General features: G+C 40.4%; 1 protein-coding gene across 1 annotated transcript in view; it reads right to left on the bottom strand.

Annotated features, from left to right (window-relative positions):
* Nucleotides 1-12,784, bottom strand: part of phc2b (polyhomeotic homolog 2b (Drosophila)) — a 42,657-nt gene extending 29,873 nt beyond the window's left edge. Inside the window, exon 1 of the mRNA XM_031739856.2 lies at nt 12,624-12,784. The gene's annotated coding sequence lies outside the window, so the exon portion shown is untranslated. The remainder of the gene's footprint in view (nt 1-12,623) is intronic.
* Between the last annotated feature and the right edge of the window lie 8,645 nt (nt 12,785-21,429).

The following is a 21,429-nucleotide window of genomic DNA, read 5'->3' as shown; positions in this document are numbered from 1 at the left end:
AAGTAAAATCTCTTCTGAACAAAAACTCTGAACTCTGGCTATGAAGATTTCACCAGGTTCAAGTTTCGTCGATTTTATATTAGTGTAAAGAAAAATAGTCTCAAAATTTCAGCTTGCTCAAGTTAGTACTTGACTTCAAAAAACATTTAATACATAACTACAAAATCATTGTTTTACTTATAACTTTTAGGGTTGAAACTAATCTTTATTACACCTATCCATCTTCTGCTCCTGATCAGGGTCTAAACCAATACCTTTAGACCTCCCTCTCCCCTGCCACCTCCAGCTCTTGTGGGGATACACCAAGCCATTCCCAAGCCACTTCAGAAACACATCCAGCATGTTCCGACTGCCCCGAGGTCACCTCCCTGTAGCACATGCCCAAAACACCTCACCCAGGAGTTGAGAAAACACACTAGTCAGATGCCTGAATCAAGTTAACAACCACTTTTGACATGAAAGCGTAGTCGTTTTACTTCAAGCCCCTCCCAAATTATTATGCTTCGAAAGAAACTCTTCTGCCATTTTGGTATCTATGATTTTATTTTTTGGACAAGACTCAGAGCTCGTGTCCATAGGTGAGGTTAGGAATGCAGATCGACCAGCGAATTACCAGTTTCACATTTTTTCCCCAGGTCAGTGAGCATTTCAGTGCTCAGTTTATCCTTCGCACCCAGCAGCAAACCAACCCAGTGTAAGCTGTAGGTCACTGCAATCTTTTACTACGGCAGCTACCTGAATAATAAAAGCACACGGTTCAAAGATTGACTAGAAAAAACATCTTTAGTAACACGATCTAAAATCTGATGAATGTCAAGCAGAGTTCTTAAATTTTTAGCATCTCTCCCTGCAGAAACCATGAAAGAGATCATATCGAACTCTGCAGCCAATCATTAACTTTCTTTTTTGTTTTTACCTCGACTTAATTTGACACCCACATCCCTGTTGCCATGACTGTCCAGCCCCCAGTTTGACAAACTATGCAAAATATACATATATGTTGTGATACTAAGCATTCTCTCTCATACAAAACAAGACATACCATCTTTTTTGGGGAGCCGCTTTCAAGTTTCAAACATTTTATACACTCTTTGTTTTTACTGTTCAAAGAAGGGAGTTTTCATCTCATTGTTTACTTTGTATTTATGTATTCAATAAACTGAGCCAAGCTAAAGTTATATAAATTCAGTACAAGTTACAAAACAAACATCAGGATATCTCTTGTCATCTTGTTTAAGTCACACCTCTGTTTTCAAAGACGGATATGCTGTCCGACTGCATGAAATGAATATGCAGGATACAAACACAAGCTGGAAAATAAATGATACCTCTGTTTTCATGTAAAAATACACATAAAATTGTATTTCAGGAATCCAGTGAACTCCACTGAATTTAGCATAAATATAAGGGGTAAGCAGACACTACAAGCCTAAATTAAGTCAACACTCAGCCCGAGAGTGTTGAGTGAGTGAGATTTAAAAAAATAAAATAAAAAAATGAATCTATTTCATTCAGTCAGTCACAAGAATATGGAGGAATGATTTAGGGTCCTTCCATAAAAGCCTTTTTAGGTTTGGTCCCTTGGTGCTTTGCTATCCATTAGCACAGAACAAAAAAGGTTCAGAGCTCTCCGGGCAGACGAGGTGGAGAAGATTTCAGCATTGCAGGTGATAAAAAGTGAAGATGATGGAAGGAGATCAAGCATCCTTCCTTGGTGGAAAATAAGCAATCTTTGGAAAAAGTCAAAGATTCATTTGTTTAAACAAAGTCCAGAAGTTAATTTTTTTTAAAAAGAAAAGAAAAAGAAGAAGTAAAAAGAAGCAAGAAAAGAATCTGAACTCATTAAGATCCTGACTAGTGTCAAGAATGAGATTAATGAGCATGTTTGATGGGGGAATCAGAAAGAATAACAATCACTGTACGAGTTAGAAAAGGGAAAAAAGGGAGGGAGGAATTTCTAGCCTTCAGGTTATACAGGTTCACATTAAGTCACCGCAGCTACAAGGAAAAAGGAGCAAGTGAGAGGTGAAGGTTGAGTGAACAGGTTCAGGATTTTAAATGGGCAGGAGTGGGACGAGTGTGTAATGGAAGTAATTAAATAAGGAGCAATGCTGCCGTCATGCTGCAATTCTTAAGCCATTTCCTCCACATACTCATTCTTTTGAGCAGATTAGGAGCCAAAGCAAAGCTCTACAGCCCATTTAGGCTACAAAGGAGACTTGGAAACAATCTGCCATCTCACTAAACCACATGCTATTCCTTAAAATGGCAAACGCAGAGCAGCCCACAAAAGGTTACAAAATATTTGAGCAAACCAGTGAGTGAGTTAAAAGACATTTTTTAAATATTTGTTTAAACAGCTTAAATGCTTTAATTTAAAACATAGGTTGCATAACAAGAAAGGCAGCAAACAGTCAAATTAGGGCAGTACAAGTATCAATTAAAAATGCTTTTACATATTAACCTGATATATCTAACAGCATTAAAGCAAAGAACTGGATCCTAATTCAAACTGGATGAAAAATGGAAAAACATAAAATACATATTTCAAGATCTCCTAACTTAAAAAGACCCTTATTTTCCATTCAGCAGTGCCAGTCACTGATTGAAAACTTGATGTTTTCATATTTGTGGCTGAAAAACTGAAATGCAGTCAGGCAGAGCTGGGTCCAGGTTGTAAACAAAGCACCACTGCTGCCAAAGCCTGCTTGTCTGTATGCCATCATTAGCCTACATCCCACAGTGTGCTTCATATTGCCTCCTTATGTGGGGAGAGGGGAGGGAATCCCCTCTGGTAATGATCCCTGCAACCCATGTCCCTCTGAGAGGAGTCACCCATCAATCAGTAAACAGTGCCATGTAGATCACCCCTTGCTCAGCCTCAACCAAGTACCACTTTTACATTGTTACATCCACAAATCTGGTTTTCAGTTGGGTTTCATGGAGGACCCCTTGCACCCATGAAAAGTGCTATTCAGTTTTTTTTAAGAGAACATCAAAGCAGCACCAGCAGCATGAAACAGTGCAAAGAGCCAGTCAATGCCATAACAATGTAATTTAAGTGCTGTTGGAGCATATTGATCCATTCATGCTGGCATAACAAGACCACAAGAACTGACAGTCAGCTTTGTGTGTGATCCGTTTCGCATATCCAGCAAGACGATGAGAGCTGTTAAGAGACTGTCAGACAGACTGGCTGTCTCTACAGAGCTTACATCACAGTAAGGAAGTGCAGAAACCTCCATCAGTGCCCATGCAACTCTGATGACCCACATTAAAAATACTATGAGAATGCATTTGTCAGCTCCACTAATCGATTGATGTGTGATAATAGCTTTAATAGCTAAAAGATCCACAGAGAAATGTGTGCCTGTGTGTATTTTTATATATATATTTATATATATTTCTCTCTCTGTGTGTGTGTGTGTGTGTGAGGAGGGGTACTCAGCTTCTGAGACAAAGCCCCCTAACCCTGGTGTTCCTACCTCCTCCGACACCCCCAACGCGATGCAGGGGTATGATGCCCCATCCCCCGGGGAGCGTGCTGTCCTCCTGCAGGATGTTGCTCCTCTTTCCTCTTTGTCTGCCTAAGTGAGTGGCTGGCTGCCTGGCTGCCTGGCTGACTGAGTGAATAAATGAGCGCGTGCAAGGGTGTTTCTGTGCTGCCTCCAAACCCCCTGCCCCTCTTGTCTACCCCCAACACACAGCGAGCTCGTCGTCCCAGCATCAACACCCAAGTCCACCAACCAGGCCACAGCCTGCCTCCTGATTATGTGGTATCCTAGCGACAGCCAACGGGTGCTTATGGAATCCCCATGCAGAGCCGCATCCTGATTGGACAACAGGATCCTCTTTAATGAAGATGACGGTAATGATTTTACTCTCCCCTCCCCCTCTGATGCTTCCTGAATACTGAATTTTTTTTTTTAGGATGCTTAGACCCTAACCCCCCCATATCACCCAAATTATTTTCAAATAGCTGAAAATCCAAGATAATGAGGCATTTCATAAAAATAACCCTGAAATGATTTTTCTTCCCTTTTGCTTAGTCTAGACCTGAACAGTGGAAAACCGAAGGCTTCATTCCCTTTTCAGTATTTCAGTTTTCACTTCAAGTCTGCAGCACAATTTCCACAAATAACCTGCAGTTGCAATAGGCCCATTTTCCTTAGCATTCAGGTAAGGACAGGAACAGTGAGTCACAGGCTGAACAAGGAAGGGGTTACATGAATAGGATGAGGGACCTATGGAATCTTCAATACCCAACATCTACACTGATGGAAAAACTAGTAGCTCAGTGTTCCAACATTGTGAAGAAGGGACTGCTCTCATGTCTAGAGACTGACGAGGAGAGACAACAAACATCCGCAAATACATCATGAAGATGGCCCCAACGGACCACATGCTCAGTGAATACCTCAGGCAGCAGAAACCCGAGAAAGAGAAGGAACAATCATGGAAGGCTAGACCCCTACACGCTATGTACCACTGGCAGATAGAGGAAGTGGCTGACATCCAGAAGTCCTACCAGTGGCTGGACAAAGTTGGACTGAAAGAGGCACTAATCATGGCAGCACAGGAACAAGCAGGAACGAGGCTGGGAGATGCCCCCAAGTAGGGCTGCTCAATTAATCGAATTTTAATCGTGATTACGATCTGGGCTTTCAACGATCATTAAAAATGACTGAGCCGATTATTAGCTCCTCCTCTCGCGCTGCTCCGTGTGGCAAATCGAGCGCACCTCTCTGCGTTTCGAACACGGGTCACAACAATTAAGAGGACCCGAGGGAAGCTCGGAAAGCTAAGCAGAAGTTATTTGGAGAGGAGAGGATAATGGCTGCTGAAGAAAGAATGCCGTTGGTTGAAAAGAGAGGTAAAACGACTTAAGTGGTGTGGAAACATTATGGGTTCGCGGAGTCAGACGTGGATCAACTAGACATAGTGTGGAAACTTTGCTACGGTGTCGTAGCTGCACCACAGAGCAACACTACAAATTTATTCAATCATTTGAAGACCGCTCACAAAGTGACATACGATCAAACAATGAAGGAACATAGAGAAAAACTCTTGACAACACCTGCTTCATCCTCACAGACCTCCATTCACGCTACCCTGTACAACGTGACTAAATATCCCACCAGCTCCCAGAGACACAAGGAGATAACAAACACGGTAACGTTTTTCCTCGCCAAAGACCACTGCTCAATTAACACAGTGAACAACCAGTATTATGCAGTATTTTGAAGTTCACTAAACATAGATGTTTACATTTTTCATTTATTTTTTATATTGCAAACATTTGCACTGTTATCAGTATTTGCACACTATTTTATATTATTTTTTGACATCTTTAAAGCCATTATTCAATACATTGTTATTGTTAAATAAATATCATCAAATAATCGAGATCTCAATTTCAGTGAAAATAATCGTGATTATCATTTTTGCCACAATCGAGCAGCCCTACCCCCAAAGGTGGGGAGAATGGCCGAGCTAAGATCCTGTGGGACTTCCAGATACAGATGGACAAAATGGTGGTGGCTAACCAACCAGACATAGTGGTGGTAGACAAGCATAAGAAGACGGCCATAGTGATAGATGTAGCAATACTGAATGACAGCAACATCAGGAAGAAGAAACACGAGAAGCTGGAATTAGTACCAAGGGCTCAGAGAAGAGGTTGAGAAGATGTGGAGGGTGAAGGAAACAGTGGTCCCAGTGGTAATCAGAGCACTAGGTGCAGTGACTCCCAAGCTAGGCAGTTTAAAAAAAAAAAAAACATAACAGTGTACACACTAGACTAGACTAGATCGATTCATTACTGAAAGCTTTGAATAATTGGTGCTAAAGATTTCTGTAAAAACATCAAGCTTAGAAACAAAATAACAAAAGAGGAAAAACAGCAAAACCCCTCATAAAAATGAAATGAGATAGCTTTAGAGTTGAATTTAAACTCCTCTTTAATGACAACAGAATTCATTTACATGGAATTGGGAAGATAAAAACCAAAGGATAATGGCATACTTATGCTCTACCCCACAACATTAACACGCCACCCAACTGTCTGGCAATTTGAAATGTGGCTATTTGAGCCGTTTGCGGGTGCAATATAGTATTGATTGGGGCCAACCATGCGTGAACCTCATTGATTATCATCTTCTCATTAGCATATAGATTAGCTGGCAGTGCATCCAGAAGTGCAAGCCTGAAATCTCACACTTGGCTAACAGAGCTGTGGGGGGGGGGGTGTTAAAAACAGGAAGAAAACACCAATAGTGTGGCTCAGTGAGATATCAGCTCTTTGATGATAAAACTCAACATCCTAAAGCTCAGTCTCCAAAACAAAGGAATTACGATGCAAGGAGGTATAAAAGGTGGTTCAGCCAGGGGCCTAATAGACCCTAACCGGAGCTATGATGGTAAAAGTCTAGGTTAAATAAGATTTAAGATTAAGATTAAGATTAAGATTTAAATAATTGCTTTTATTTAACTTCCCTAAAGTTGGTAAACTAAATTATTTGAGGATGAGGATAATGAGGACATTTAAAGATGTCAGATGGCAAAACAGGCAAGATATTATTAAATTAAATTGGTATGGAGTCAGACTGACAAAATGAACATGAGTTTGCTGGGGCTATTTTGTTGACATTTATCTCACAAACATTCAATGAACCATTTGAAATAGGGTATTGTGTTTTCTTCCAAGGAAATTTTTTGCGCACCTTCAAATGTGGCAAAAAATTTAAGGCACTTAAAATTTATTGCGGTAATGAAAAGAAATAAAGACGGACAAACCTAAAACATAGGAATAAATTCAATATAATGATAAACTGATAACTGCTGTTCATTTATGGTATTGATAGGGTTTTATCAGTTCATTTTTATCAATGCCAATAATTATTTTCAATGTTACCATTTTTTTGCTTGAAAAAGGATAAACAGAGCTACTTTTGACACACTGGTTAGGTCTCAAAAACTTTTCTTTAGACTTCATAAATTGACAAAACTAATTCTCTCTAGTTAGCAGAACAGCTGTGACTAAAGTCAAAGTAACTAACCAAGTTCAAAAAGACCAACTTAGGATGTCTTTATTACTCACACCTAATGGCTTCATTTGTTAAGTACAAGATTGCCTCTTACAATAGAACCTCTGCACAAAGACCTTACCTCTAAGAAACTAAAATATCATTTTAGAGGGTTTGGCCTATTTATTTAAACTTTTAATGGGTCATTCCCTTCCAATCAGTACCTCCCACCCAATTTCAGTGTATTACATGAAGCAAAGCCAAACTTTGACAGTCAGTAATTACAAAAAAAGCTCAACATAAATGGAGTGAGTAGAAATTTCCCCAACATTTGAGCAATCAGAATTACCATTGAAAAAACCCCCCAAAACATTTACGTCACAGTCTAAAGCCCAAATCTAATCTAATTTTTGTTCAGAATTAAAGCTCTTTGTAGAAAAAATAAGTTTAATATCATGTGATATACCATAGTATCAATATCATAGTAGAACTGCACCAATTTAATGTCCACAATGCAGTGTAACAGATAAAAATAGTGATTCCTTGTATCTGGTATTTTTTTTCTTATGATCAATTGGAGAAGACTTCATAGAGTGTATTGTGGGTAAACTTTGGAGGGTCACATCACTGTGTGTGGGAGGTCCTCAACATTAGGTCCTGAAGAAGTTTCTCTTCAATGCTATTTGACCACGCAGAAGGACCTGAATTACAGAGGGTCTCAGATTTCATTGTTCTTTCAGTGGAATGAACCTCAAGTCAGTGTCGAGATAATTTGTTCTGAAAAAGCATTTCCTTGGAGAACTCTGGTGATGCTGGGAGAATCCCCTGGGCCTGATGATAGCTGATGGGCTTGTCCAAACAGAGCAAGCAGGCCACTGCCTTCGTTAAAGTGTGTAAGATAGCGATACCCTCTGATCCCAAGGAAAGGCCGACCATGGAAGCGTAATTGAGCCATCTGATTCCGATTCAGCTGTAGACCTTGCCTTCCACAGCTGAGTAGACCAGCACAAAGAGACTCTGGCTGCTTTCCAGGTTAAGTGTGCAGTTCCAGCATATGTAGGCTCACGCTGCGAAGATACAAAACACTTTGACTTCACTCTCCAGAGAGGACCCTGGCCTTATTCCTTCATTTAGTAAGGTCTAAGGCTGTAAGGTGCAAAATGCTCCAGTAGACACTAAAAATGTCTCAGACTGTTAATGCCTCTCAAAATAAACACAGCAAAAGCAGACAGAAAAGCACACAGACAGACTGAGAGGCTGAAGTGGTGCCGACAGAGAAATGAAAGATTCTCTCTCTGATCTATAAATATCACCATTAAATAGTTCTGGTAAAGCTTGGAGATTAGCGACGCTTTTCAATCCCAACTATTCTATCAAAGCAGTCTCTCGGGCATCACTCTCAGGAGTCTTTCATGCCAGCAGAAAAAAAAAAGAAAGAGAACTGGGTCAGGTATGAGCAGAGGCAAACAGAAATGTAGTGCTTCCTTTAAATCCTTTAAAGTCCTTTAAATATATATCAATGCCAACAGGGAACCAGAGAGACAAAAAAAATTAGAGCTTATCCAAAGGATAACAGAGAGGCTACTTCGTCATTTTGAAATAGCCGAGAGAGCTTAACTGTGTTAATTTATTACCTTTCAAAAGCAAAATCTTGTGCCCAAAATAACAGACGTGTTACTCAACAGGTTTAAAATTATGAAAACGATAACACATGTTGACATTCTGACAGAAAGCTTTAGTCAATGTTTATACTATTAAAAGACACTGAAGTAGACACACAGGCCATGTCCACACTAATACGTTTTCGTTTGAAAATGCATCTTTTTCTCTCGGTTTTGGCCTTCCGTCCACACTGAGACGGCGTTTTGGGTCAAGGAAAACGCAGCGTTTTGAAAACGCTCTCCAAAGCAGATACATTTGAAAACGCAGTTTTCACGTCGCAGTGTGGACAGCGAAACCGGAGCCTTTTCGAAAATGATGAAACATTTTAGTCATGTGATGCAGTCATGTGACTAATTAAACTAAGATAGCAGAGGACATTATACAGCAGCTGTTTTGTTTGTGCTCAATTTTGACAGCCCTATTAAAGATTAATATCAGTTTGCACATGCTCTAGATAGCTTTTCTTCAAATTCTTTAATTCTCAATCGCTTTTGCAACTGGTGTAAAGTCTATGGGGCTGACTCACTACCAGACTTTTGTGTTACTCGCAGCAACAACTCCACCTCATTGTTAGTCCATTTTAAAAACTCGGTGGTTTTCCTCAACATTTTGCCGCGATGTTTCAAAGAGCAGGAAAGTAAATAAACAGCAGACAGAAATGAGGCAGGTCGAATCGTCTTGCGTTTCACACATGCGCAGTACTGGAACGTAAGCGTTTTCGGATGTTTCAATGTGGATGAACAACTCTGTGAAAATGACTGAAAACGATAGTGTGGACGCGGAGCGTTTTCAGACGAAAACGCAGTTTTCAAATTTATCCGGGCTAGTGTGGACCTAGCCAAAGGCCAACCTAATAATTTGCACCTATGCATGGCCCCTGGGATGCAGTTTAAGGTCATCAATGTGTCATAGCATTATTTCACCTGAATTGTCATCTACTTTAATGAAGACGTCAATTTTCATACGGTGTCAGCTACAGCCACTATGTGACTATGTGAAATAAATAAGCAGTTTAAAAATAATAATAATAAAAATGAACAAACTGTGACCCCACAGAAAAACTTAACATTGTAGCCGTGCCTACTGGTGCAGATAAACACAACTACATATCACTGCAATATTTGTACCTGCACTGATAACTATACTACAGCTTGCAAGTATCTACAATCAATCAGGAAGTCTGTCAGCCATCTGTTGTGGCATTTTGCCTCAGGTGGATCTTTTGAAAGCTATGACATGCAATATATGCTGGCTGTGTACTGAAGGGTACAGGCAGTTGCAAGTCACAAGTAAATGTAAAGCAGATATAGATGAAGGACAACATGGCTATCTAATATGTAAATGAGCTCATCTCTAAACAAAATATAGGAACAAAGTTTGGCTTCTCTCTCTTGTGAAATAAACAAATAAACCTTTTCATAACTCCCTGATAAAAGCCCATAATTAATTTGAATAACAGCATCAGGTGCTCTCTATAAGAATTGAAGGGTAAGTAATTATCTCTGCTTGCTTTTTCACAGCTAGCTAACTGATGTCAGGTTTTTAAAGGTCCTCTACTCTATTACAACAGCTTGACATGCTTTTAAGTGGATAAAGCATAATTCTTCTTCAGTTAACCCCAGTATCACTGAAGAAAATCTACAAGTTTCTTCCCTAAGCCTGTTGTGTTTTTTTCTGCTGCACACAACTAGTCAGTTGTTTGTATGAGCTGAAGTGATGTAAATGATTGCTTCCCCCCCTCCCAGCTACAAATCAGTAAACATCCCTAATCTAAAAAAGATTCACTGCAAGTTAAACCTATATCCATGCCTATATTTAAGAGTTTAGTATTATTTTCATCATAATTATATACCGCTTTTAGATTTTGACCCCTCACAGTTTTTATACAGTGATATTCGGCACCATCTTGCAGCACCTTTTGAAGTGGCCGTCTCAACTCACTGGCTCCAGGAAATAGATGCAAATTAGGCACAAAATAACCTTCAAACCAAGGCCACAACAAGGCAAGTAAAGCACAACACTCTCTGTAAATTAATAACCTGAACTTTGAAAATGAATAAGATTTTAATAAAACATAGAAACCAAACCAAGCCTGGACATGTAGTAGTTCTGCTTAATCTGATTTTAATTTCAATTATAACTGCAGCTTTAAAGAAATCCAACATTTGTTCAAGAGCTATCTGGAAGAAATTGTAAAGGTAATCTAGGTAACTCTGTGAAACAACCATTAATGGCTGCAACTGGTGTCCGGATCATGATGGAGAGGGTCTTTTAACAACAATAGTGACAGGCTCTCCATCACTCTGTGTGGCTACTGTCAAGCCGAAAAATGAAGCCAACAAAAAAAAGGAAAAAAAAAACAAAACAAACTCTAGTTCCTCTAGGTGCTACTTGAGCCTGGCTCCAAAACAAAGGCAATTCCCAGAAACTTCCATGTTAAAATGGTCAAATTTATAGCATTAAAACCACGTTTACAGCCTGGAGCAAAAAACGGTTTTAGCCTCAGTTTAACTCTAAAAGAGGTGAATTTCTTACAACTCAGGAGGAAGGCCACAATGACTGACAGGTGTTCAAACACACACATCTGGAGCCCATGAAAGTCAAAGACCAAGCTCCACTACTTTTGAGTCATTAAACTGGACCTCATTATCATGGCTTGTAGTGTAGTAGAGACCATCCAAGAGGTTGTGCTTTAGTTTGGGTGACTGAAGTTACATTTTATTACCTTATTACTTAGCACTAACCAAACTTGATAGTATCAGTGATAGCTTAGCACCTTTTCATTTTTTATCCATATAGTATATCATCTGACTCTACAAAAAACAACAACAAAAACAAAAGAGCCCCAAAACAGTGGGTGACATAAAAATGGCTACATTCATCTTTTATTCTGTCTATGGCTACTGTGTAGGTCTCCTTTGTATGTGAGGCTGTTTTATGATTAAACACACCAGTTAGTCTGTGCATAAGTACCCCCCCCCCCCACTTCCTCAACTTATGCACATTTTTGTGTTTTGCTTTAATTATATGTGAAGTTTTTTTTTTTTTAACTATTTTAATAAATGCATTTTATTACACAAATTAAGAAAATATGTTAAATAGCTGCAATGTTCATTAAACCTTTTGTGCACATATGCTTGGGGTGAATACAGTTCCAGTGCTGAAATAAGTCTATGATGCATCATTATAGTACATTGCTACTATTGTGCTATATACTTAGTCATTTTACACTCCATTTGTTGCAGCCAATTTTAAGTGTAATTGCAGTTTCTATTTTTCTGCCTCACAGATTTGTGCTCCTAAAGCACTGCTAATTTCCCTTAAATGGACAGACTGTTCCATGCAGCTTTTTAAAGGGCCCGGGCCATCGGCTGTGTTGACCTTCACTTGTCAACATAACTACCTCCTTCTTTGTGCCAAATGTCATGACCTGAGGGGCCACAGCTCCTTGTTTGTATCCACTTGGCCAGCTTTGCCTAGCATTTCAAAATTAGCAAAGGTACACCCTACAGACACTGGTGTAAATTAAAATAAAAAAAAGGAGGCGTTATTACTGGCCAAAACATTGCAAATAAACGTTTCGCTCATGCGCTGTTTCATTCATAAGTATTTTTCCTCCTTTCCTGCTCGCACTGAATTCCATTACAAAACTAGCTAACGTTAGCTACATCTGGATTGTTGTTATTCATAATAATAACACAATTTTGTTCCAATATGAGGATCTGCACACTAAACTTAGCACTTAAACTAACGTCGACGTTAGCAAGTCAGCTAGAAAAACGCTTGCTGCTGTTCTGGGGCCCGTGTAGACGTCTGCTTGTGCTATCGATTAACCTCACGCGTTCCGACGCACATATAAACACATATAAACAGGTATGTGACCCTTGTGCGAACCGTGACATCCTGCGCCAAGAACCCAAATATACGTGACCTTACCGTTGCCGAAAACCTTGTTTCGTCGCTTCTCCTTCTGACTGCTCTCGCTCAGTGTTTCTCCTGATATTCTACACTGGACGGTGGCTCGCTGCGCCCAACAGACTCGGAGCACTCCAGCAACAGCAGAAGAAGCAGCGGCAAAGGAGACCTGGCCTAGGGAGGGTGGACCGAAGCGACTCTTTCGTTTGCTTTCCATACAGGCAACGTGATGCAAAGCAGACCAATGAGCGTAAAGGGTGAGATTTGACCCCACCCCTATTGTCAATTATCCCCTCCCCTCCTCTCTTTCCATTCACCTGTCAAGTGTCGGCCTCTGTCCTGATCTCCATGGTAACAAAGAGCTTTAATCGTTGCACTGTGCTCTGTTTGCAGTGTAGCTACTGGGCCACAGAGGAGCTTTAAAGATATGTGACACTTTGTTTGGCCCTCTTTAAAACGGAGGTCAACATCAGCGACCTCAAAACAGCACCCCTGGAGCCTTTTGATTCAGGGTTTTGTTCCGGGCCACTTCTTTGGCTTGTAAGCTTAGCAGTTATTAAATTCTTTTACGTACAAGCGTGGGGACTCTTTTCCTTGCACGCTCACCATTCTGCCATAAAATAGTGTTATTTTGATAATGTTTGCGTGGAAGATGAATCTAACCTGAAGTGCTGGCTTTTTCTAAATTTTCAGTCGTCATTATTAGAATGTGTTTAAATTCTTAAAAAGCTTTTTTTTTTTTTTTTTTTTTTTTTTTTAAAGTGACCCAAGGGTTTCTCAAGGCAAAGAAATGGGATATTTGTCCGTTCGTCACTTAGTCATTTGATCCCAACCCATCAGAGGATGCTTTACTGAAGGCAAATCTGAACCCACAACTGAGCAGTAACTGAAAGTTGCTTTAATAAAGGCCTGGCAGAGCATCTCAAGGGAGGAAACAACATTTCATGATCTCTTTTGGCTGTAGAGATAGGAACTTCATTGACTGTATTTAATAATACAGCATTTAAAAATTCTTAGAATTAAATTGTTAAAAACTGATAACAATAATTTGGTTAAACTTCTTGAATGAAGATAGCGTATAGATGCAAAAATATAAAAATTGAGTCATTGTCCAAACACTTATTGGCCCAATGCTATTATCCAAATTAATTTTGCTAATAGATTTCAATCAACAGGACATAAAAAACTGCATGTGTATGATCACCAGTCAAAGACTGTGACAGACAATAAAGATGCATGTGCATAGAGTTCAGAGTTTCAAATATTTAAATACCTATATAAACCCAATTCAATGTATTAATTTTAATGGCAGTAAGATATGCAAGCCAATAGGAGTCTGACACTGGAATGCAGGCACTGTTAATTGCATTAGTTACACCTGTGTCTATGATAATGCAGGTGTAACTAATGTAATTATGCAAATATTTTGGACCCCACAAAAGCAGTTTTGGCCTTTACATTTTATTGACTCATTTTATTTACTCAGCTCCATCTGCAGAAGAAGAAGGGACGAGAGGAAATGTCAGAAAGTAAAACACAGACTGACTAGAACAACAAAAACGTAAAGAAGTGCTTACTTTTCTATACCGTTCTTCCGTTGTTTCCATTTTCAGATTTGAATTTTCAACACAAACATTTGTAATTTTCTATCATGTTGTGATTTTTGTTTTCCAGATTCCTTAAAAACTGTCGTCTTTTACAGGTTCAGGTTGTGGTTGTCTTTGCTCTCTGCACAGACTCTTTAGCATTCCACATACTGTGCATGCAAGAGTAGGCCCCACTGAATCTGTAATTTGTATCCTCATGGAAATGACCCAGCATTGTAATAAAATGGACAGCAATGAACTGCTAATGTTTCAGTAAGTCACTATTGTGTTGCCTGCAATATGAGGAGGCAGCACATTCATGCGCCTGCAAATACTGAATAATTTATCTGAATATGACTTATTTGGTTGGCCCTCGAGTTAATTATCTGGTCTTTCATAGCTCCCCTGATACATCCTTCACAGCATCAGTATGAGAACAGCATCGTTCCAGTAATGCAGTTAGTCCCCAAAGATACGCTGTGGGATTGCAGCCAAGATTAATGTGTGATATTAATGTTATAGCAGAGGTAACGGTGAAGTCAAACACTGCTCTGTTGGACTGGAACATACCTTCAATGTGACGCTTATATGCCATAATGGACTAGCGGTAATGGTGTGCTGATAATAATGTGATAATCTAAATGGAATATTTATGTGTGGCTCCCATTCAGCTTTGTTGACCAATAAAATCAGAGATGGAGTTTTTATATTTTTCACAGTGATGCAAAGAATTTTAAATTTAACATAATTTAGTTATCTTTCTTTGTTCTTTCTTTATTGCTTGAAGTAAGGTTTCAAACATAAAATTTGACCTTTTTGTGGTTAGTGTGATTACACAGAAGTACATTTATTAAACCAAAGCCACAAGCAAAGGGACACAGGTTTATTGTTTAAATTAGTGCTGCTTGTGCATTCATTTTACAAAGAGAACTATTCTATTTTTTTAATTTTAGCAAATGAACTGCCTGTCAAAATGTGTGGGAGTTCAAAGCCCCAAACAAAATGATAAATTGTGGGCAAGCAGCATTAATTAAAGTATTATGCTTCACATAGATGGAACCAGTACACTGTAAAATGTAATATTGTGTTTAATTAAAAATATTAAATAGGCTGAACTCAATTTTTATCAATTTGTTATCAGAACTCGATTTAAATACGTTACCAGTACTTTTTATGCAAAAACGCTGATAAACTCCATTTATTTAAGTTGTCTTAACTTAGAAAAACTAAGTAAGCTGGAAGTTTTGCTTCTCAGTGCGGAAGGATGAAAGATGTGTTTTGAAAATGCCACGTGACTACCGTCCTCCGCCCTCTCGGATCAGTCCGCATGTTCACGGTGCATTTTTTATGGAATATGTTGAGCAAACCTGGAGAAGCATCAGCTCAAGATATTATTGTTGTCATTGCTGTGGATTTTTACCTGATACACTGACTTGGTGAGTAAATGTTTACTCTTATTCAAACTGATTTTGTGGCTTCTCTTAGTTTAGCACCAGGTTTAAAATCTTGCTAGCTAGTTAGTGTTAGCCTAGCGTTGCTGCTGCCGCTGGGCTCATGTTACTAAAAATTAACACCACAGCCTTAAAACCTTACATAAAACTATGTGGTGAAATTTTCTGTTGATTGTTTGAAATAAATAAGTGAGATAAGAGCCCAGACAAAATTCTTCGGGAGGTGCAGCCGTTAGGGGTGGGGTGGGGTGTGGGGTGTGGATAACAGAGCTCTCCGAAAACGTGGAAGCACTTTTGCAAATATGTGATATTTTGATAAATTAAGTAGATATTTGAGCATTACACAGCTACATTATCGCCTGAAAATATCTTAAAAGGTTATTTTGTGACCCAGAAAGGGTAGTCTGGGGAAAAGGAGGATCGCATTTGTCGGCTGGTTGTCGGAGCCTGTGCATACTTGTAAGCGCGGCAATGGCGGAGGAGCGCCGCTGAAAAACTTATTACTTTTTCTGGGTCACAAAATAAACTTTTAAGATATTTTCAGGCGAGAATGTAGCTGTGTAAATTTCAAATATCTGCTCGATTTATCAAGACATCACATATTTGCAAAAATGCTCAGACGTTTTCGGAGACGTCTATTTTTTCTTCATGCTTTGTGGCAGCTTTAGAACATCTGTGGCATCTATTAATGTCAAATCTAGCCTTTATTTAACAACATAAGCAAACTCTATGTTACAATGATTGCACAGCCATTAAGGATCAAATCAGTTTCTGAAAAATGTTCTGTTTTTTCCTCCCTCTGCTTGCTTCTTACTGTCTTTGAGGCTCGGGACCAGCACTCCTGTTGTTGGACAGAAAGACATCAGTAAGTATTTTGGTTTTCCAATATATTAGCAACTGTCAGTGACATTTATATTAATCAGGCTGAACTTTAATCATACTTTAGATCAGCCTGTTTTACTTATTGTTTTATTTGTGCTTTGGTTTGGGGAAGTTGTTTCTGTACTGATCTTTTCCTGTCTTCTGTTATTAGACTTGAGATATGACTGCACTATGCTGTTGCTGTTGACTCCAGTTAATTCTACAAGACACGCTGTGTAAGTAAACAAACAACAACAGTTTGGTCTGCATTTCTTGAAAGATCACATCCCCCAAACTTAGTTTAGAGGGTCTACACTGTATATAGTGAAGTCTGCAAGTTTTCTAACAGCAAAATCTGTTTTCTGCCCAAAATCATTTTGCACATCATTAGAATGAAAGTTATTGGCCATGTTTGCATAGCCCTTTTTTAAAATGATGCTTTCATGACATTATTGTGTGTTGGGTGGTGGTCAGGGCTATCCAGACTGACAATTTGGGACATTGAATGTCACCTCTCCGTGGGGGGAGGGAGCCTGAGATCGTCTAAATTGGAGTCTGTTTTATACCAAATGCAGAAAAAAATGTTTTAAGAAAGCAATTAAGTTCATGTTCCAAAAAATATGATTGTTTGCTTGCAGGACAACAGGAGAGATGAGTCCTCCGTCACAGATGGTGTGGTCAGTGAAGATGGTCGCCTGCAGGTTCAAGCTCATTGCATCTCCAACCCACATCCACTGCCACTGTACTTAAGGGAAGTTAAAGACTTTCTTCTGCACCTACATTTGGATCACCTCGATCCATGACAGTCATTCAGGCAGTAATGCCTGGACTGGAAACAAGCCATCCTTAAAATATTACAACATTCCAGCTCATGTGTTGGAATGGAAAACAAATGTGTTGTTTAAATTAGAGACTGCACTTGTGACAGAACAATAAATATTTTATTTTGATTATATAAGTAATGTAAGTACAAAACAAACTTATGGTAGGCCTAAACTTATTTTCAGAATAATTAAATCTGAGACTTTGTTTCATTGTAAAATTATAACAGTGATGGCAATATAATTGTTTGTTGTTCAGCAGAACATGTCCAGTATGTTGGCTGTTATACTTTGTTGTGTTTGAAAATAAAAGTTGGGCTCATTTTAACATCATTACAAAAATTGTTGTTAATTATTTTAATCATATTCAGGTTACCACAAATTGTTTTTTCATTTAGTTGAACTTAACATGTTTGTCAGTAGGTAAACAATTAGTATTGTACAGTCAGAAATATCAAGTTATTGTTAATACTGCAGACTTGCAATGTATAAGTTGTCCTAACAGTCATCTTAAGTAAGCTTTACTTAGTTTTTTTGAGGCAACGAGTTTCCATAATTTTTTTGAGTTCTGGGAACTAACAAGGCTGTACAGTGTACTCAAAATGAGTAAGTTGCTCTAACTTGGTCATCTTACGTAAACTTGATCCAATTTTTTTGAGTTCTGGGAACAAATGAGCTTGTACAGAGTACTCAAAGTAAATAAGTTGTCCTAACTTAGTCATTTTTAGCTAAGCTTTACTCAATTTTTTTGAGGCAACGAGTTTCCATAATTTTTTTGAGTTCTGGGAACTAATTAGATTTTACAGTGTAGCTTTCATGCTTAGCTTCTGAAAACACAAAAACGTAACTAAACGTATATTGTATTGTCTTTGGGCTCAAGTGAATTTTACATATTTGTATCGTACAGTGCTTTTTCAGCATTGCATGGGGGTTGAGGGATGGTGCAATGACTCTGGATTGGCAGACTGGGGTAGTGGGTCCCTCTGTTTTTAAGAAGGGTGATCAGAAGGTGTGCTCTAACTTCACAGGGATCACAGTCCTGAGCGTCAAAGTCAAGGTAAATTTTATTGTCAGTGATTTGAAGAGTCTGATGGCTTGAGGGAAAAAAAAAAAAAAATCTATCCCACAGTCTGGAGGATCAGGCCCTGATGTTGCAATAGCATTTGCTGGATGGTGGATGGAAGGAGAGAAAAAAGTCCATGTGAGGGGTGTGAGTGTGAAGTGTCAAGCACGATGCAGGAGGCCTTGCTGATGCAGTGTTTGTGGAAGATGTCCTGTAGCAGAGGGAGAGATGTTCCGATGATCTTGGCAGCTGCTTTAACAATCTGTTGTAGCTGGCTGAGGTCGCCGAACCACACGGAGATGCAGCTGGTCAGAACGCCCTCTACGGTTCCCCTGTAGAACATGGTGAGGATGGGAGGAGGAAGGTTGGCCCGCTTCAGGCGTCTCAGGAGGTTGAGGCGATGCCGGGCCTTTTGGGTGATGGAGGTGGTGTTGGTGGTCCAGGTGAGGTCGCTTGAGATGGGAACTCCCAGGAACTTAATGCTGTTAACAGTCTCTACCATGCAACCATGGATGGTAAGCGGTGTGTGGGTGGAGTAAGTTTTCCTGAAGTCGACGATCATCTCCTTGATTTTGTCCACATTCACTGACAGGTTGATCTCGCTGCACCAGGACGGCAGCTGTTGAACCTCATCTCTGTATGCCAACTTGTCGTTGCTGCCAATGAGTCCAACCACGGTTGTGTTGTCAGCAAACTTGATGATGTGGATAGAGCTGTGTAGGGTGGTGCAGTCGTGTGTCAGGAGAGTGAACAACAGTGGACTGAGAACACAGCCCTGAGGAGCTACTGTGCTCAGTCTGATGGTGCTGGAGATGTTGTTGCTGATCGGACAGACTGAGGCCTCTCGGACAGGAAATCTAGTATCCAGTTGCAGAGAGAGGTGCTCAGTCCCAGCTTGCTGAGTTTCTCAAACAGTTATTGGGGGATAACAGTGTTGAAAGCTGAGCTAAGGTCTATGAACAGCATTCTGACATAAGTGTCTTTCTTGTCCAGGTGGGAAAGGGAGAGGTTAAGTGCAGTGGAAATGGCATCCTCAGTCGACCTGTTCGGCCGGTATGCAAACTGCAGCAGATCCTCCTTCCAGTGGAAGGAGGAAATTGTTTTCGGGGAACGACGCTTCTGCGTTGGTGTGCAGCTATGGTTACATGAGCTTTGAAGCAGAAAGAGTCCAGATCCCCCGCAGTTTAGAAAGTCTCCCAGTGAGCAGGGGAGGTTGCTGTTCACATGTGCCTTGACAAGTCTCTCAAAAGACTTCATGATGATGCGGGTCAGGGCGATGTGATGGTAGTCATTCGGGCAGGATACTGAGGATTTCTTTGGCATTGGGATGATGGTGGACGACTTGAAGCATGGTGGGACAATCATCTCCCTCAGCGATGAGTTGAAAATGTCTGTGACAACATCGGCCAGTCTCTCAGCACTCGACCTGGGATGTTGTCTGGTCCAGCAGTTTTCCGTGGGTTGACCTTGGTGAAAGTTCTCATGTTGGCTGCAGACAGAGAGATGGTCTGGTTGGTGGTGGGGGGCTTTCTTCGCTTGTGTGTTGTTCAGTGCATCAAATTGTGTGTAGACGGGGTAATAGAGAGAAAAGTCTATCCTTTTGCTGAACCTCGGCATCAGGCAGGACAATATAACTTTTGCTCTGGTTGTCGAACACTGGAACAGCTCTTTTTCAGGGTGTATGGGTTTTTGCTCAAACAGTCTACATATTTTTTGCGCATTTGTAAAATCATCATGATCATGTCCCTTGGGTTGTCCTGTGGGTGGCACTTTGGGAGTGTGGGGTATCAGTCGTTTGGCAACCATACTAAGAACTGGGTTCATACTGATAGCAATAAGTCAGACCTGTTCTGTGGAAGTTGGACTTTGCTTGGGCTGGCTCTGTGATTCTGTTCATAAATTTAAAGAATTTCCAGGCAAACGGGTCAGATACGCAGATAAGACTTACATACTAGATTATTTAGAGCCAGAATAACAGCAACCACATCCAGTGCTTTTGATCAATCGGGGTGCTGGTGGAAACTTACCACTGGAGACAAAAGAGGCGAGAGGGAAGGCATGTTCAGAGGCAGTGAGAGAGAAGGAAAGGCAGGCATAGGGACACTGACTTGGTAAAAAGAAAGATCTGGTATGATATGATAGATAAAGAGAAGGACGTAGATATATTGTATGTGCAAGAGACCAAGTAGAAGGGAAACGATACCCAGGGGAACATTAGTAAATTCAAATTCTTATATATATATAAAAAAAACCTATCCTTCAAGCTCGGGTCCTCTACCAGAGGCCTGGGAGCTTGAGGGTCCTGCGCAGTATCTTAGCTGTTCCCAGGACTGCGCTCTTCTGGACAGAGATCTCCGATGTTGTTCCCGGGATCTGTTGGAGCCACTCGCCTAGCTTGGGAGTCACCGCACCTAGTGCTCCGATTACCACGGGGACCACCGTCACCTTCACCCTCCACATCCTCTCGAGCTCTTCTCTGAGCCCTTGGTATTTCTCCAGCTTCATTGCTGATATTGCTGTCATTCGGAACCGCTACATCGATCACTACGGCCGTCTTCTTCTGTTTGTCTACCACCACTATGTCCGGTTGGTTAGCCACCACCACCATTTTGTCCGTCTGCATCTGGAAGTCGGTCATTCTCCATCACCCTTGGGGGCATCTCCCATTTTGACCTTGGGACTTCCAGGTTATGCCGGCCACTTGGTTATGGCGTTCCATGTATGCCTTGCCTGCTAGCATCTTGCACCCTGCTGTTATGTGCTGGATTGTCTCTGCCTATGCAGAACAGCAGTGGGGACTTGGTAGATCCCGCACTTGATGGTGACTTGTGCTATGGGCTTGGAGTTGGCCTCTAGTGTTGTGTGCCACATTCCCATTGAGTTCCTGATGAAGGGTCCTGTTGTACAATTCTAGGCATTCCAGTATCCAGCCTTCTTGTAATCAATCCAGGCTGTGCACAGGTTGGTCAGTCTGGTCTTGCAGTCTCGGCTTCTTGCCAGGCACATGACCCATGTGCCTGTTCATCTTAGCCGATATGATGCCTG

The sequence above is a fragment of the Oreochromis aureus genome, linkage group 5 (genome assembly GCF_013358895.1).
Source record: "Oreochromis aureus strain Israel breed Guangdong linkage group 5, ZZ_aureus, whole genome shotgun sequence".
In the NCBI taxonomy this organism is placed as follows: Eukaryota; Metazoa; Chordata; class Actinopteri; order Cichliformes; family Cichlidae; genus Oreochromis; species Oreochromis aureus.
Note: the sequence above shows the minus strand (reverse complement) of the source record. Positions and strands in the feature narration are given on the sequence as shown.